General features: G+C 46.8%; 1 long non-coding RNA gene and 1 other non-coding gene across 2 annotated transcripts in view; one reads left to right on the forward strand and one right to left on the reverse strand.

The window, feature by feature from the left end:
* LOC132540858 (uncharacterized) overlaps window positions 1-16,979 on the reverse strand; it is a 43,978-nt gene extending 26,999 nt beyond the window's left edge. Inside the window, exon 1 of the long non-coding RNA XR_009551982.1 lies at window positions 16,714-16,979. This is a non-coding gene — a long non-coding RNA (uncharacterized LOC132540858). The remainder of the gene's footprint in view (window positions 1-16,713) is intronic.
* Window positions 16,980-17,230: 251 nt separating this feature from the next.
* Window positions 17,231-17,353, forward strand: LOC132541140 (U6atac minor spliceosomal RNA). The gene has a single exon (XR_009552313.1). It is a non-coding gene; the product is annotated as a U6atac minor spliceosomal RNA (small nuclear RNA).
* The last annotated feature ends 1,849 nt before the right edge of the window (window positions 17,354-19,202 follow it).

Below are 19,202 nucleotides of genomic sequence, written 5' to 3' on the forward strand. Positions count from 1 at the left end.
CGCCCGAGCGAGTGGGAACCACAGAGTGGTTGTTTTCTGGCGTGTGCCAGAGTGATGCTCTGGTTCTTTTTTTTTTTTAATACAGAGCACTGCTTTATGGTGGTAAAGAGTTTGAAAGAATTGTCATCAGAAATGCAGAAACAACAAATGAGACCCCGGAAGAAAACACTAATTATCTCAAGATTATTAGAGAGCTGAAAGCTGAAATAGCTGAGCTAAAAACACAACTAGATGAACAAGCTAAAACAGTATCAGAACAGGGTAACAAAATAGATGAACTCCAGAAAACAGTAGAGGAGAGAAAGAATAGAATAAATGAGACAGAATTAGCAAGATCAAGGATGAATTAGAGACAATTAAAAAAGAAGAAAGAGATCTCAAAAAGAGATTAAGAGATACCAAAAACAACAACAGAGGCATATGGATGACTTCAAAAGAAATAATATTCATATTATTGGCTTACCAGAGGAAGATAAAGGAGGGGAAGAAAGCATTCTTCAGGACATAGTAGCTGAGAACTTCTCTAGTCTAGACAACATCAAAGACATAAAGGTTCAAGATGCCCAGAGGGTCCCAAATAGAATTGACCTATTCAAGACACCAAGACACATCCTATTTAGAGTGGAAAGGAATAAGGATAAAGAAAGGATCCTGAAGGCTGCAAGAGAAAAATAAGGAGGCATCTATTTTTATTTAAAAATAAAAGTAAACCCTTAAGATTAGCAACAGACTTCTCCACACAAACACTACAGGCCAGAAGAGAATGGCAAGATATCTATTGAGTGCTCAATGAGAAAGGCTTTCAACCAAGAATACTGTATCCTGCAAGACTGTCATTCAGACTAGATGGAGGCATTAAAACCTTCTCAGACAAGCAACAGTTGAAGGACTCAACTATCACCAAGCCTGCTCTCAAATAAGTTCTGAAAGGTCTCCTATAAATAGTCAGACCACCATAAATATACCATCTATCAGAACACTCCAAAAATCTACAAGAATGGCGTTAAAATATCTTCAATCTTTGATATCAATAAATGTCAATGGCCTGAATTCACCTATTAAAAGGCACAAAGTAGGAAGATGGATCAGAAAACACAACCCAACAATATGCTGTCTACAGGAAACCCACCTAACTCAACAAGACAAACACAGACTTAAAGTGAAAGGATGGAAAACTATCATACAAGCCAATGGCCCACAAAAAAGGGCAGGAACAGCTATTCTCATATCTGACATGATAGACTTTAAAATAAATAAAATTTAAAAACAAAGGAATGGACACTACTTAATGCTCAGAAGATCAGTCAATCAAGAAGATTTAACAACTATTAACATCTATTCACCCAATGAGAAGCCATCTAAATACATCAAACATCTACTGAAAGAGCTACAGCAATATATTAACAGCAATACAGTTATAGTAGGGAACTTCAACACCCATTCTCTCAACTTGACAGATCATTCAGGCAGAAAATCAATAAAGACATGAAGGAGCTAAATGAGGAGATTGGTAAACTAGAACTATTGGACATTTTCAGAGTCATTCACCCCAAGAAACTGGAATACACATTCTACTCAAGTCCACATGGGTCATTCTCAAAAATAGACCATATGTTAGGCCACAAAGATAGCATTAGCAAATTCAAGAGCATTGAAATCATCCCAAGCATCTCTCAGAACACAGTGGAATTAAACTAACATTTAACAATCAAAAAAGATTACTAATAGCCCCAAATGTGTAAGCTCAATAGTACACTACTTAACAACATCTGGGTCAAAGAGGAAATAAAGGAAGAAATCAAAATATTTTGAGAGTTCAATGAAAATGAAGACACAAGCTATCAAAATATTTGGGACACAGGTAAGGCAGTACTGAGAGGGAAGTTCATACCCATACAAGCACACATTAGGAAACAAAAAAAGCACAAATAAACAACCTGATTGTACATCTTGAAGACCTAGAAGAAGAAGAACAAAGGAAAAATAAATAAATAAGTGAAGAAGAAGAACAAAGGAACCCTAAAGCAACCAGAAGGACAGAAATAACTAAAGTTAGGGCAGAAATAAATAACATTAAAAAAAAAATACGGGAGTCAGGCTGTAGCACAGCGGGTTAAGCGCAGGTGGCGCAAAGCGCAGGGACCAATTTAAGGATGCTGGTTTGAGCCCTGGCTCCCCACCTGCAGGGGAGTCGCTTCACAAGTGGTGAAGCAGGTCTGCAGGTGTCTATCTTTCTCTCCCCCTCTGTCTTCCCCTCCTCTCTTCATTTCTCTCTGTCCTATCCAACAACGACAACAATAATAACTACAACAATAAAACAAGGGCAACAAAAGGGAATAAATAAATAAATAATTTTTTTTCTTTTTCCTCCTCCAGGGTTATTGCTGGGCTCGGTGCCTGCACCATGAATCCACCGTTCCTGGAGGCCATTTTTCCCCCTTTTGTTGCCCTTGTTGTAGCTTCGTTGTGGTTATTATTATTGCCCTTGTTGATGCAATTCGTTGTTGGATAGGACAGAGAGAAATGGAGAGAGGAGGGGAAGACAGAGAAGGGGAGAGAAAGATAGACACCTGCAGACAAGCTTCACCGCCTGTGAAGCGACTCCCCTGCAGGTGGGGAGTCGGGGGCTCGAACCGGGATCCTTACGCCGGTCCCTGAGCTTTGCGCCACATGCGCTTAACCCACTGCGCCACCGCCCGACCCCCAATAAAATATTTTTTAAAAAAACATACAAAAGATCAATGAAAGTAAATGTTGGTTCTTCGAAAGAGTGAAAAAAAAATCGACAAACTTTAGCCAGACTCACGAAACAAAAAAGGGAGTAGACCCAAATAAATCAGATCATAAATGAAAGAGGAGCTATCACAACAGACACTGCAGAAATTCAACATATCACGCGAGGCTTCTATGAACAACTATATGCCACCAAGCTAGAGAACCAGGAAGAAATGGATGATTTCCTAGATACCTACCAACTTCCAAAATTATATAAAGAGTAACTAGATACTATGAACAGGCCCATCACAGCTAATGATAACTTGAAACATAATGATAACTGGAAACAGTTATCAAAAACCTTCCCAAGAATAAAAGTCCTGGACCAGATGGTTTTACAAATGAATTCTAAAAAACCTTCAAAGAAGAACTAATACCTCTATTTTTAAAAGTCTTCCAAGAGAGTTGGACGTAGTGCAGCGGGTTAAGTGCACGTGGCACAAAGCACAAGGACCAGTATAAGGATCCCGGTTAGAGCCCCCAGTTCCCCACCTACAGGGGAGTCACTTCACAGGCGGTGAAGCAGGTCTGCAGGTGTCTGTCTTTCTCTCCCCCTCTCTGTCTTCCCCTCCTCTCTCCATTTCTCTCTGTCCTATCCAACAACAATGACAGCAATAACAATAATAACGATAAACAACAAGGGCAACAAAAGGGAAAAATAAATAAATATTTAAAAAAATTAAAAATAAAAGTCTTCCAGAAGATTGAAGACACTGGAATACTCCCTTCCAGCTTCTATGAACCCAGCATCACTCCAATACCAAAAGCAGACAGGGACACAACCAAAAAAGAAAACTACCGACCAATATCTCCGATGAACATAGATGCTAAAATATTGAACAAAATTCTAGCCAACCAGATACAGCAGTATATTAAAAAGATTGTTCATCATGACCAAGTGGGGTTTATTCCAGGCATGCAAGGTTGGTTTAATATACGTAAATCAGTCAACATGGTCCACCACATCAATAAAAGCAAAACCAAAAACCACATGATCATATCAATAGATCAAATCAATATGATCAAAACACTACAAAAAATGTGAATAGATGGAACATTCCTCAAGATAGTGGAGTCTGAGCCCCCACACCTATGGACATCTAATCTTTGACAAAGGGGCCCAGACTATTAAATGGGGAAAGCAGAGTCTCTTCAACAAATGGTGTTGGAAACAATGGGTTGAAACATGCAGAAGAATGAAACTGAGCCACTCACTGTATTTCACCAAATACAAAAGTAAATTCCAAGTGGATCAAGGACTTGGATGTTAGACCAGAAACTATCAGATACTTAGAAGAAAATATTGGCAGAACTTTTTTCCGCATAAATTTTAAAGACATCTTCAATGAAATGAATCCAATTACTAAGAAGACTAAGGCAAGTATAAACCTATGGGACTACATCAAATTAAAAAGCTTCTTCACAGCAAGAGAAACCACTACCCAAACCAAGAGACCCCTCACAGAATGGGAGATCTTTACATGCCATACACCAGACAAGAGTTTAATATAAAGAGTTTGCCAGACTCAACAACAAGACAACAAATAACCCCATCCAAAAATGGGGGGAGGACTTGGACAGAATATTCACCACAGAAGAGATCCAAAAGGCCGAGAAACACATGAAAAAATGCTCCAAGTCTCTGATTGTCAGAGAAATGCAAATCAAGACAACAATGAGATACCATTTCACTCCTGTGAGAATGTCATACATCAGAAAAGGGAACAGCAGCAAATGCTGGAGAGGGTGTGGGGTCAAAGGAACCCTCCTACACTGCTGGTGGGAATGTCAATTGGTCCAACCTCTGTGGAGAACAGTCTGGAGAACTCTCAGAAGGCTAGAAATGGACCTCCCCTATGATCCTACAATTCCTCTCCTGGGGATATATCCTAAGGAACCCAACACACTCACCCAAAAAGATCTGTGTACACATATGTTCCTGGCAGCACAACTTGTAATAGCCAAAACCTGGAAGCAACCCAGGTGTCCAACAACAGATGATTGGCTAAGCAAGTTGTGGTATATACATACAATGGAATACTACTCAGCTGTAAAAAATGGTGACTTCACCGTTTTCAGCCGATCTTGGATGGACCTTGAAAATTTCCTGTTAAGTGAAATAAGTCAGAAACGGAAGGATGAATATGGGATGATCTCACTCTCAGGCCGAAGTTGAAAAACGAGATCAGAAAAGAAAACACAAGTAGAACCTGAACTGGAATTGGCATATTACACCAAAGTAAAAGACTCTGGGGTGGGTGGGTGGGTGGGGAGAATACAGGTCCATGAAGGATGACAGAGGACCTAGTGGGGTTTGTATTGTTATGTGGAAAACTGGGGAATGTTATGCATGTACAAACTATTGTATTTACTGTTGAATGTAAAACATTAATTCCCCAGTAAAGAAATTAAAAATAAATTCTGGAGCTGGGTGATGGCACACCTAGTTGAGTGCACACATTACAGTGTGCAAGGTCCTAGGTTCAAGCTCCCAGTCCCCACCTGTGGGCAGAGGTGGGAAGCTTCATGAGTGGTGAAGCAGGTCTGGAAATGTCTCTTTCTGTCTTCCTCCTTCCCTCTGGATTTCTCTCGTCTCTATCCAATAAATAATAAATAAGTCCCTCACACCCCCCTTTTTATTTCTTTTATACAGAGAGAAAGATTTCAAAGGGTGTCCCAGAGGGGTGACCAAGGACAGTGATGGCTGAGTCTGTGTCAGGCTGTTGGGGGGCAGACTCCTCACTGCCCAGTGCCAGGGCCCCCTCTTCCCTCCCTCCCCTCAGCCCCCCACCTCCCCTGGGTGCCACTCACACCTGTCACCCTGGAAGCTTTCTCAGGGTTCCACCTAGCCCCCAGCCTGGCCTCTGCCTGGACAGGGAGTCAAGTTCTCCAGAGCAAGGCTCAGCCTTCCTGGTGAAGTCTGCCCAGTGCATTCCTCCACAGTGGCCCTTGGGGAGTAAAATAAAGAGACAAGGAGGGGACAGCAGCCCTGCCCCAGGTCCTGTGTCTTCTGGCTGACGAGCTAGCCCCAAGATGATGGGCTTGGTCAAAAGCTTGGTAATTTGTCTCCCCCTCCTGGTACCTGGGCCTCCAGATGGAGCACAAACTGGGCACAGAGGCCTGGAAGGGCTGGTCATATGGCCTCTCCAAGCTACACCTGCAGGCCTTCCAGAAGGAGGAGAGACACCATCCCTTCTTGGTCCCTAGTCCATGTACACAGAAGACAGAATGAGAGAGACAGAAGGCAGGACTCTGTCCAGGTTCTCATGACATTGGGGCAGCATGAGAAGGTTCTGGAAGGCCTTCTCCTGGAGGAGCTGTGACCTGGGCTAAGGCCCGCCTGGTCCCCCAGGCCTGGTCTCCCCACTCCCCACCACCACCATACCCCAGGGCTCCCAGGATGCTTGTACGAGAGCTGGGCTGAGCTATTTATATACCAAGGAAGGGCAGCCCCACAGCTGGTCACAAGAGCTTCTGAAGCTCAGCGGCCAGAGGCCAGGCGTCCCTGAGCACCACAGGCCACCAGCCAGGAGCCCTGCAAAAGGGCAGCCCTGGGAACACTCAGCACCTCTCCCCTCACACATCCGGGGGTCAGTGGTCACTTTATTAATAGAGGCCCCTGAGGATGAGCCTCATCCCCCAACGGTCATTGTCCTCCCAGCAAGCATGGCCAGGCAGCTCTGGGGCATCCCCTGGGAGTGCTGGTGGGGGCACCACATCTTCTGTGCCCCCCCACATACACATACACACACATGTACACACACACACACACACACACACACACACACGCATGGGACCATGGAACACAGTACCAATGTCCTCCCAGCAGTTAGCAGAAGCACTGAGATGGTTCCCTTAAGAAATGCTGGAGGGGCCATGAGGAGGGGGGCTCTGGACAGATGACCCCATCAACGTGTCCTGGAGCTCCGCTTCCCCAGAGACCCACCCTACTAGGGAAAGAGAGAGGCAGACTGGGAGTATGGACCGACCAGTCAACGTCCATGTTCAGCGGGGAAGCAATTACAGAAGCCAGACCATCCACCTTCTGCAACCCACAACGACCCTGGGTCCATGCTCCCAGAGGGACAGAGAATGGGAAGGCTGTCAGGGGAGGGGGTGGGATATGGAGATCGGGTTATGGGAATTGTGTGGAACTGTACCCCTCTTATTCCATGGTTTTGTTAATGTCTCCTTTCTTAAATAAAAAAAAGAAAGAAAGAAATGCTGGAGGGGCCATGAGGAGGGGGCTCAGTGGTAGAGTGCAGGCCTTGCATCCCTGAAACTCCCCGACATCAGTCCCTGCTACCACATATGCTGTGGTACGGGTTCTGGGATTTTCCATAAATAAATAAATAAATAAATAAATAAATAAAGCTCCCCCCCATAGGGGAGGGAAAGCTTTGTGAGGGGTGAATCATTGCTGTAGGTGTCTCTCTCCCTATTTCCCCATTCCTCTCAACTTCTGGGTATTTCTATCAAATAAATAAAGATAAAAAAATAATGTTTAAAAAATTAAACAGGATGGTCCAGGAAGTGGCACAGTAGATAAAGCATCAGACTCTCGAGCACGAGGTCCTGAGTTCAATCCCCAGCAGCACATATACCAGAGTGATGTCCGACTCTTTCTCTCTCCTCCTACATTTCTCATTAATAAATAAACAAATAGGGGCCAGGTGGTGGCGCACCTGGCTGAGCACACATGTCACAGTGCACAGGGACCAATGATGGTTCAAGCCCCTGGTGCCCACCTGCAGGAGGAAGCTTTGCGAGTGGTGCTGCAGGTGCCTCTCTGTCTCCCTCTGGATTTCTAACCGTCTGTATCCAATAAGTAAATAAAGATAATAAAAATTAAATGAATGAGCAAAGGAAGGAAGGAAGGCAAATAAGATAGTTTACCTGAACGGGTTGGGAAGACAGCATAGTCTTATGCAAAATGACTCTTGTTCTTGAGGCTCTAAAGTCCCAGGTTCAGCCCCCAGCACCAGCATAAGCCAGAGCTGAGCAGTGCTCTGTGGTGATAGTGATGATGATGATGATGATACATCAATAAAATATTAAGGATAGTTCACCTGGGTAGTGTACCTGTTTTGCATGCATTCGATCCAGGTTCAAGCCCAGCCTCCACCATAGCAGCTCTGGTGTGGAACCTGATTCTTTCTCCCTCCTCCTCTCTCTCTCTCTCTGTCTGAAAGTGTTCCCAGAGTGGTGAAGGTCCAGTGAAAGCTACCACAAGGACAATATTAAGTGCTATTAATCATGTAGAACACAGGGAAACTCATCCTCTTTAGGTGGAAATACAAAATACCTACGTACTAGATTGACCTGTCCACATCCATGTCCAGTGGAGAAGCAATTACAGAAGCCAGAACTCCTACCTTCTGCTTCCCCAAAAGAACCTTGACCCAGGAGTCAGGCGGTAGCGCAGTGGATTAAGCGCACTTGGTGCAAAGCGCAAGGACCAGCGTAGGGATCCCAGTTTGAGCCCCCGGCTCCCTACCTGCAAGGGGAGTCGCTTCACAAGGCGGTGCAGCAGGTCTGCAGGTGTCTGTCTTTCTCTCCCCCTCTGTCTTACCCTCCTCTCTCCATTTCTCTCTGTCCTATCCAACAACAACGACATCAATAACAACAATAATAACTACAACAACAATTTAAAAAAATAAGGGCAACAAAAGGGGAAATAAATAAATATTTTTAAAAAATTAAAAAAGAACCTTGACCCATATTCCCAGCAATGGAGAAGTAATAAGATGAGGATAAGAGGGCTCTGAACTCCAGCTCCATCAGCACCCAGAGAGAGAGGAAAAGGAGAGGGACATATGGGGGTAGGAATGGCGTCATGAGTGGCTTGGAGGGGAAGAGAGGATTGGATCAGGAAGAAAACAGGGGCGATTATGTATAAATGTAGACAGATGATGGTTGGCCCATGTCTACAACCTTAGGGGAACTGCAGTGTCTTGCAGTGGGGAGACTGAAGATTCAGAACTCTGCTGGCTTTACAGAGTGGAATTATAACCCTGTTGACATGAAATTTTGTAAATCAATATTAAATCACTATATATATATCCACTTTAGGAAAACCTTTGGAGGGCCAGGCAGTGGCGCAGCTGGTTATGCACACACATTACAGTGCACAAGGACCCAGGTTCAAACCTCTGGTGCCCACCTGCAGGGGGAAAGCTTCATAAGTGGTGAAGTAGGGCTGCAGGTGTCTCTCTGTCTCTTTCCCTCTCTATCTCCCCCTTTCTTCTCAATTTCTCTCTGTCTCTATCCAATAATAAATAAGTAAAAATATTTTTTAAAAATCCTTTGGTAGCCCAGGAGGTGGAGCAATAAATAAAGCACCAGGCTTTCAAGCATGTGGTCCTAGATTCAATCCTCAGCACAGCATGTGTCAGAGAAAAATATGTGACAGTATCTTATAAAATGAGGTGTATACTATCATGCTTGCTTGCTTACTTTTTGGCAAAGCCAGGGTGTCATACATATGTGATGTCCTGACACCAGGGGCCACTTGGTCACTCAGCGAGACAGAGATAAAGACAAAAAGAGAAAGGGAGAGACACCACAGCACTGGGACTCTACTCGTTGCAATCTGACCTTGAGTTCAAGCTTGGGTGTGGTGAGGCACACACCCTACTAGATGAGCACAAAGAAGACCCTATTACAAACTACCAGGGTCAGTTAACACAGAGAGAAAACTGCAAAAAGATACTCACCAAAAGGCCTCAGATAACCCCTGACACAGAACTGTCCTCCCCAGGGGAGATGGTTGAGATAGAAAGAGGCAAAAGTGAGGACTAGGGGCCGACCCGGGAGGTATGCAGTGGCTAAAGCATTAGACTTGCCTGCATGAGGTCCAGAGTTCAATCCTTGGCACTGCATGTGCAAGTGGTGCTCTGGTTCCCTCTCTCTCTCTCTCTCTCTCTCTCTCACTCTCTCTCGCTCGCTCTTTCTCTCCCCCTACCACCTCCTTTCTCTGTGCACATATGGGCAGGGTGTCCCATGTGCAGCCTCTGCTTCTGTATTTGGAAAAGGGAGGAGCTACGGCCACCATCATGTGAGCTCCATGCCTTTCAGGGGGAAACTGAGATGCAGGGTGGCGAAGGGACTTTCTCAGGACCCCAGAAAGCCAGACTGCGAGCTCAAAAAGTGGGCTCTGCAGGGTCTGTGGGGAGTGCCCACGCTTAGACCTGGGGGCCCAGATTCATGGCACTTCCAGAGTCCCTGAAAGGTGCAATCCTGCCCCCTAGTGGGGATGCCTGGAATTGCCCCACAGCCTTGTACCCACGTTTTAGGACCTGGTGGGATGCATTGGATCGACCTTCTCGTGGTGCATCCCGTGAGTACCCATTCATTGGGGAAACTGGATCCCAGTCACTTTCAAAGCCAGCAACAAGCAGCTCCTGACAGCTTTCAACCTGACGCTGTTGACTGGCTACGGAAGAAGGGCAAACGCTAGAAGAAGGACCTGGTGGTTGGGATGGAACTCTCATCCCTGCTAGAGAGAGCTCATTCACCCCCAGAGACAGTCCACTCGCCATACCAAGGCCTGCTTGACACCAAAGATCAGTGGCACTGGAAGTTGTCTTGAAAGTGGCCCTGTGTGTCCCAAAGGTTACTGTGAAAGGCTCATCATGAGGGCCGGGTGGTAGCACAGTGGGTTAAGTGCACATGGCGACAAATGCAAGGACTGGCACAAGGATCCAGGTTCGAGCCCCTGCTCCCCACCTGCAGGGGTGTCGCTTCACAAGCAGTAAAACAGGTCTGCAGGTGTCTATCTTCCTCTCCCCCTCTCTGTCTCCCCTCCTCTCTTGATTTCTCTCTGTCCTATCCAACAACGACAGCAAAAACAACAATGATAAACAATAAGGGCAACAAAAGGGCAAAAATAGCCTCTAGGAGCAGTGGATTTGTAGTGCAGGCACCGAGCCCCAGCAGTATCCCTGGAGACAAAAATATAAAAAATAAAAACAAAAATTAAAAAAGAAAGAAAGGCTCGTCATGGCCCCAGGAGGGTCGAGGTTCACCAGGGCCTTCGTTCCAAAAAAAACAAGTTCTCCAGGCCCCCCGCTATTCCTGGGAATGCCAGTGCTCCTACCCTCCCAGCAGGATCCTCCCTGGAACCTGGAGAGGATCCTCTGGAGCTGGCTAAGCAGGGCAGCTCCCCACAGCCCCCTCTGCACCCACACAACACCCCTTCCCAGATGCCACAGCAAGGTGCATGTTCAGGGGAAACTCCCTTGTCCGGGCTGAGCTATAGCCCCACCAGACCCCCAAGTCTGCAGGGTTGTGCCAGGTGTGGGGTGTCTCTCTGTCCTCCAACTCAGAGCTCCAAGGTGTGGAAAAGGCATCACAGTAAACCATTCACATTGCTAGGCCTCACGAGAAGGAAGGTGGCCACAGCTGGGAGCCCACAGCCTCCTCAGACTCCCCCACAGCTGTTGGATATGAACTCTGACCTTTCTGGAGGCCTAGCCAGACACTTCATCAGAGCTCTGGAGCAATCAAGCTCTTCTGTGCCTGGAGAGGAGACCAGGTCAGAGCCAACCTGCTCTCACTGGAGTCAGCACAGATGTGGACAGATAGACAAGGGTGCAACTAAGCTCTTTTCCTGCAATTCCAGGGACCACCACAAGGGGCACCATGTGCTGGCCTAGGAACTGAGTGGCTTCCCCACCTTCCTCATCCTTCTCTGGCATTGTGTTCTTCCCTCCCTCCTCTCTCCTGCGCTTTTCTTTTCGTTTGAGGATATACACTTGGCTCTTCCCTCCTATCATCCAGGACAAATGACAACATGCACCATCACAACCCTCATTTTCATTTTTAAAAATTTTTCTTAATTTGCTTCCCCCCTTTTGTTGCCCTTGTTGTGGTTATTATATTATTATTGTTGTTGTTATTCATGTCGTCATTGTTGGATAGGACAGAGAGAAATGGAGAGAAGAAGGGAAGACAGAGAGGGGGAAGAGAAAGATAGGCACTTGCAGACCTGCTTCACCGCCTGTGAAGCGACTCCCCTGAATGTGGGGAGCTGGGGCTTGAACCAGGATCCTTAAACCGGTCCTTGCGCTTTATGACATGTGTGCTTAACCTGCTGTGCTACCACCTGACCCCCCACAGCCCTCATTTTCATAAGCTTCATGGGCCCACAAAAGGCTCTTCTCTTGAAGGCGGGGGAGAGAAAGAGTTTACAGTCTTGCTTAACAAGGTGTTTTATTTTATTTTATTTTTTTACTAGAGCACTGCTCAGCTCTGGTTTATGGTAGTGCAGGGTACTGAACCTGGGACTTCAGAGCCTCAGGCATGAGAGTCTCCTTACATAACCATTATGCTATCTCCCCTGCTCCGTAACAGGATATTTTCATATTAGTGTCCTCTCTTTTATACATGGGGCATCTTAGGGGATGACCATCTGAGAAGCACACAGCAAATGCTACCTCCAGGGCAACAGTGAGTCCACACCCCTGTTGCCAGATGACCAGCTGCAGTAAATAAATATACAGGCAGGGTCCAGCCGTAGCGCAGCGGGTTAAGCGCACATGGCACAAAGTGCACAGACCAGTGTAAGGATCCCAGTTCGAGCCCCTGGTTTGAGCCCCTGGTTCAAGCCCCCAGCTCCCCCAGGTATCTTTCTCTCCCCCTCTCGGTCTTCCCCTCCTCTCTCCATTTCTCTCTGTCCTATGCAACAACAACGACATCAATAACAACAATAATAATAACCACAACAATGATAAAAAACAAGGGCAACAAAAGGGAAAAAAACAGCCTTTGGGAGCAGTGGATTCGTGGCGCAGGCACCAAGCCCCAGCGATAACCCTGGAAGCAAAAATATATAAATATAAATAAATATGTATATGTCAGACGGTAGCACAGAGGGTTAAGCACATGTGGCGCGAAACACAAGGACCGGCATAAGGATCCCAGTTCGATCCCCTGGTGGTTCTCTCAGGTTCGCGTTCAATTCCCAGCATCACCATAAACCAGAGTTGAGCAGGGCTCTGGTCTCTGGTCTCTCTCTCTCTCAGTATCTTTCTCGTTGTAATTCTTTCTGAATATATATATACATATACATATATATATAGTGACATTCGGGTAAATTAAAATCCCAGGTGCTAACAAATAAGCTTTAGCATAAGTATCCTCCCACAAGGGCCTGTGGAGATAGCTCAGTCTGTTAGAGCACAGAGCTTGCATGTCTGAGATCCCAGAGACCACAAGTTCAACTCCCAGCCAGAGGTGAGCCAGAGGTGAGTTTATGCCAGATGTGAGCTCTCACCCTTTCATTATTTTTCTTTCTCCCTTAAATAGTTTTTTTTTTGGGGGGGGGGGAGTCGGGCAGTAGCACAGCAGGTTAAGTACACGTGGCGCAAAGTGCAAGGAGAGGTCCCAGCTCCCCACCTGCAGGGGAGTCACTTCACAAGAGGTGAAGCAGGTCTGCAGGTGTCTGTCTTTCTCTCCCCCTCTCTGTCTTCCCCTCCTCTCTCCATTTCTCTCTGTCCTATCCAACAACGAAGACATCAATAACAACAATAACTACAACAACAAAACAACAACAAGGGCAACAAAAGGGAAAATAAATAAATATTTTTTTAAATGTATTTATAAAAAAAAAGAAAAAAATATTTTCTTCCTCCCCAAAACATTTGGGAGATGCTTACCCAAAGTCTCATCTCATGTCTTATCTGCCAGAAGACGCATGTGAGAAAGGAGGAGGGTTCCATCAGTGCTGGAAGGACGCCCCTCTTTTCTGCTAACTGCAGTCAGGGGCTGAGTCACCTCCCCACAACCACAGCTTAGTGGGTGCCCCGGGCATGCCTCTCCTCCTCTCGCCATGCCTGCCTGTCTGTGAGCTCACTTTCTCTTCTAGAACTCTCTCTGCGTGTATGTAACCTCCACTATCACACAGATCCCTTAGGGAGGGCCACAGGGTAGGGAGACTTGGGGTGCAGTGAGTTCTCCTTAGAGGTAGTGAATCTTCTATTGGGGGGGGGGCTTCTCCCCACCAGGTGATCATTCTGCTCCAACCTGGTGCTAAATAGAAGAACTTCCCTGATGTCTGGCTACCTTGCACAGAGAAAGTGCCAGAACCAAAGCTGAAGACACAGGCCCCATGGCAGCAATGCCAGTGTTGACCACACATTCATTAAGAACCACTTTGGGCTTGGAAACAGCCCAAATATCCAATGATGGATTAGTCGCTAAAAGCTGTGGCATATATACACAATAGAATGCAATTCTGCTGTAAGGTATAATGCAAGTTTCTCTCTGTGTTTTAAACATTTCTTTATTAACGCAAGAGCAGAACTACAGAGAGAGAGAGACACCGATGCACAGCGTCACTCTGGTACATGCAATGCTGGAAATCAAACACAGAACCACAGTCTCCTAGTTCCAACACTCTAGCCACTATGCCACCTCCTGAGCTGCTGAAATCTCTTTGCCACATCCTGTATGGAACCTAAAAAGAGTCCTGTTAAGCGAGAACGAATACCAGTCTCACTTAAGAGTGGAACTTAAGAAACAAGGAAAGAAAGGGAAAACACAGGGTGAAACTTAGATTAGTTGTGGTCTATTACAGCAGAACCAAGTACTCTAAAGTGGGCGGGGGTTGGGGACCCAGTGCAGGACGGTGGAGGAAGATTTCTGTTGGTGGTGAGTGTGGTGCGCAAAAGCTCTCAAGGGAGAGGACTAGATACGGAGTTCTGGCTGTGGGAGTTGTGTGGAGTTGTGCCCCTCTTCATCCTATGGTCCTGTCAATATTGCCATTTTATAAGTAAAAAGTTCTTTAAAAATTTTAAAACACACAAAGAAAGTGTGCTCACCAAGGCTGAGTGGTGGCTCACCTGGTAGAGCAGACATGTTACCCCAGCTTCAAGCCCCCACTCCCCACCTGCAAGGGTGGGGTCTCAAAAGTGGTGGAGCAGTGTCTCCTGTCTCTCTCTCCCCACTTTGTCTCTCTCTCACTCTCTGTTTTCTCTATCAAAAAGAAAGAAAAGAAACGGCCACCAAGAACAATGGAGTTACATAGGCACCCAGCCCCACCAATAGTCCTGGTGGCAAAAAGAAAACAAGAAGTTGTACTCATGTGACAACAACTGGCATGCAGATCATAATCACCACTATCACCAAAAAAAAAAAAAAGAGGAAGAAGAAAGAGGAGAAACAGCAGCAGCACTTTGGGAAGCTGTAGTACAGACAGCGCTTGACCCTGGAGTGTGACCGGGGAAGGAGCAACCTCCCCACACACAGACCCCCCAATTCACAAGCACCCTCAGCAGCCACTAATGGAAGCCATTGCCATCTGAGAAGGCCCTCTGGCCACCTTCCCTTCCACAACCTTGAGAAATGCACAGATTGCCAAGACTTTCCTGAGTCCAACCATACAGAGCCAAGAGCCTGCCTCTGGGGTGAGGCCTAGAATCTGCATTTCCATCCACCCTGCGGAATCTTCAGAGATTCCTCTGAAGATGAGGGGCTGGTCCCAGGTCCAGGAGGAGCCTACTGCTCCCGTATTCCCTGCCCGTTGGAGTCCTAGCACCTGCAGACTAAGGCGCTGGGTACAAAGGAACCTCCCCTGGCCCCACAATCCTGCTGCAGGCCGGGCTAGGGACTGAAGGGAGGAAGAAGGTCCAGAGAATACCCAGAAGGGTTTGTTCAATGCCTGGAACCCTGTGACCCAAATGTGAAAGCATGTTGTGATATGGGGCCACAGACAGCACTGAGAACAAGGCACTGAGCACAGCAGCTATCGCCCCTGGGGGCTGGCTCAGGAACAGATGACATCAGGCTTCTCGCTGCACCCGGCAGTAGCTGACTCATCTGGGTTCCCAATCCCACTTCCCAAGCTCCCTGTGACAAGGGATAACCAGAACCCATCCACGCAGACATGGTTGTCAAGAAGCTGGCCTGTGTCACTCCACCACTCCTACTGAACTCTTCTGTTTTCAAAACTTTCTTAGTTTTCAAAACTTTTAGTTTCAGATATGGAGGAAAGAAAGGAGGGAGGGAGGGGGGGGAGGAGAAAGGAGAGACACCAGAACTGAGTGGTGGCTCACATGGTTGAGCACACACATTACCGTACAGAGCTAGATTCAAGCCCAGTCCCCATCTGCAGCCGAGCAAGCCTCGTGAGCAATGAAGCAGGTCTGCAGGCATCTCCCTTTTCTCTCTCCCTATCTCCCCATCTCAGTTTCTGTCTCTATCCAATAAATGAACAAATACATAAAATATATCTTTAAAAAAGAGGAGAGACATCAAAGCACAGGCCACTGCTCCTGAAGCCTGCCCGGTGCATGATGCTGGCAGTGTGTGTGTGTGGGGGGGGGGGGGGGTGGCGCACGAGGCTCAAACCTGGTGCTCTTGGATGGGAAGTGTGCGCTCTGCCCCGAGCCACCGCCCACCCAGCCTTTGAGCTTCCCGCTGCACAACTAAGGACAAGGCGGCGGCGGAGAAAAGCAACACGGTGACCGTCACAGCTGCCCCGTGGGTCATGACGTTTCTGCATGTGGACACCGTGTGGCTGCTTGAACACTACGAGCTGTGTCTACACACACTCTCACAAGCACAAGTGCAGGACACGGTCACACGCACGCATATTCTTGTACACACACAGAGGTGCAGTCATGCACACACACACACACACACGCACGCACAGGTCTTTTGCTGAAGGTGGCCTCCCCGTCACCAGGTGGATACCAAAGGCGGGTGGCAGCTCTCATGCCCTCGTACAGGCTGGATGGAGCTGGGATGCAGGGGGTATGGAGTAACCCGAAGGCCAGGAATGAACACTAAAAACCCAAGGAGAAAAGAAAAAAAGGGAAGGGCAGAGGAGAGAAGCAAAGGCCGCATCACTCAGACTAAGCCCGCCCGCGTTGGGGCTCGAACCTGTGGCCTGTAAGAGAGTGCGGTGCGGGATGGGAACACTAAAGATTCGCTTACGGGGCGGAGCGGCACAGGGCACGCGCGGCCCACTAGGAGGGAGCGCTCGGAACATGCGCGCGTCCAGCGCCTCCAACACCCCCTCACACGCTGCGTCCGGAAGTCGGTGAGCGGCCTACAAACCCTCGTCCACGGATTCGCTGCGAGCCATCCCATTTCCGCAGAAGATTCCGAAGCAATCCGGGGTAGTGTCGCCGCAGGAAGTGCGCCAGCCCTATTTTGATTCCGGGGGAATTCGCTTTCCAGAAAACAGCTCCGGACTTCCGGGTGTTTCTGTCAGGCCCTGATTGGCTGACTCTCTGAATATATTAACGGGTGCTGCATACGGTAATTTTTCACGCGTTAAAATTGCATCATGTCTTGAAAAAGCATAGATGATATTTATGAGTTTCAGTCACATGTACTATCCCTTACAGTCTACTACTTCTTTGTGTATGAGTTACAATGTTTAGTCACCGTAATCATAAAGTAACTTATCTTTGACACTTTAAATACAGCAGTGCGAGAGTGTAGTTATGTGTTGTATGAAAGGAGAGAAGGTTAGCACTCCCCTTGACAAGGATGGAAGAGGCTTCGGCCTGCAACACACATACGGTTAAGGCATTGCCACCTACTTCGTGGCATCTAACCGCCGTTTTTTTCCCCTTTATTGAGGGGACTACTTGGTGTATGTAGAAGTTTTTCTTTTTTATTACCTTTGTTTATTGGATAGGAAAAGTCAGAAATCGAGAGGGGGGATAGGAAAAGAGACACCTGCAGCACTGCTTCACCATTCTCAAAGCTTTCCCTGTGCAGGTGGGGACCAGGGGTTCATACCTGGGTTCTTGTGCATCGTAACATGTGCACTCAAAACCAGGTGTGCCACAAGCCGGCCTCTTCACTGTGTCTTCATTTTTCATTTATTTATTTATTTTACCGGAGCACTGATCAGCTCTGGCTGATGGTGGTGCAGGGGACTAAACCTGGGATTTTGGAGCCTCAGGCATGAGAGTCTCTTTGCATAACCATTATGCTGTTTATTCCACCCGCCCAAATCTTTCAGTTTTCCACATAATTCTAGCCTCCACCTAGGCCCTCTTCTATCATGGTCCAGGGCCTGAACCCTCCCCCCTCCATTACTTTGGTGCAATACACCAACTCCAGTCCAGGTCCTGCTATGTTTTCCCATCTGTTCTTGTTTTTTCAACTCCTGTCTATGAGTGAGATCATCCTATAGTCATCCTTCTCTTTCTGGCTTATCTCACTTAACATGATTCCTTTAAGCTCCATCCAAGATGAGGTGAAGAAGGTGAATTCACCATTTTTCAATAACTGAGTATTCCATTGTGTATATAAATCACAACTTGCTCAGCCACTCATCTGTTGTTGGACACCTAGGTTACTTCCAGGTTTTGACTATTACAAATTGTGCTTCTATGAGCATAGGTTTACACAGATCTTTTTGGATAGGTGTGTTGGATTCCTTAGGACATATCCCTAAAGAGAACTGCAGGATCATAGGGTAGGTCCATTTCTAGCCTTCTGAGAGTTCTCCAGACTGTTCTCCACAGGGGTTGGACCAACTGACATTCCCACCAGCAGTGCAGGAGGGTTCCTTTGTCCCCACAACCCTCTCCAGCATTAGTGGTTGCTATCTTTTCTGATAAAATTCTCACAGGAGTGAAGTGGTATCTCACTGTAGTCTTTATTTGCATTTCTTTTTTTGTTTTGTTTTAAAGATTTTATTTATTAATGAGAAAGACAGAAGAACCAGACTTCACTCTGGCACATGTGCTGCCCGGGGGGGATCAAACTCATGACCTCAAAGCCCTATCACCCTATCACTGCAAAACTCCCGGACCACTTTATTTGCATTTCTAACAGTGACTTGGAACATTTTTTTTCATGTTTGTTAGCCTTTTGTGTTTTGTTTACCAGAGCACTATTCAGCTCTGGTTTATGGTGGTTCCAGGGATTGAACCTGGATCCTTGGAGCCTCAGGCATGAATCTCTTTATATAACCATTATGCTGTCTTCCCCCACCTTTCTTTCTTTACCACCAGGATTAGTACGGAGACTTGGTGAGGGCACTTGTTCCCGGTGGCCTTTTTTTGTTTTTTCCTATTTTTATTCTATTTTATTTTTAACCAGAGCATTGTTCAGCTCTGGCTTATAGTGGTGCAGGTAGATTGAACCGGGGCTTTTAAGTCCTCAGGCATGAGAGTATTTGCATAACCACTATGGTAACTTCCCCACCTTCTATTTGACTCCGAGAAACCGAGAAACTGGGAGGGAAGAGGGAGACAGAGAGGGCGAGATTGAGAGGTACTTACTTACAGCTTCCCTCCTCCAGCACCTTCCCTGCAGGTAAGAAGAAACTGGGGGTGGGGGGACCTCAAAGCCAGGTTCTTACTCATGGTAAAATGTGTGCTCAAGCCAGTGCACCACAATGCTAAGCATACACAGATGGGTGTGTAGTGAGAGGTCATATATGCAAGGATATATTTATA

Source organism: Erinaceus europaeus, chromosome 10 (genome assembly GCF_950295315.1).
Source record: "Erinaceus europaeus chromosome 10, mEriEur2.1, whole genome shotgun sequence".
In the NCBI taxonomy this organism is placed as follows: domain Eukaryota; kingdom Metazoa; phylum Chordata; class Mammalia; order Eulipotyphla; family Erinaceidae; genus Erinaceus; species Erinaceus europaeus.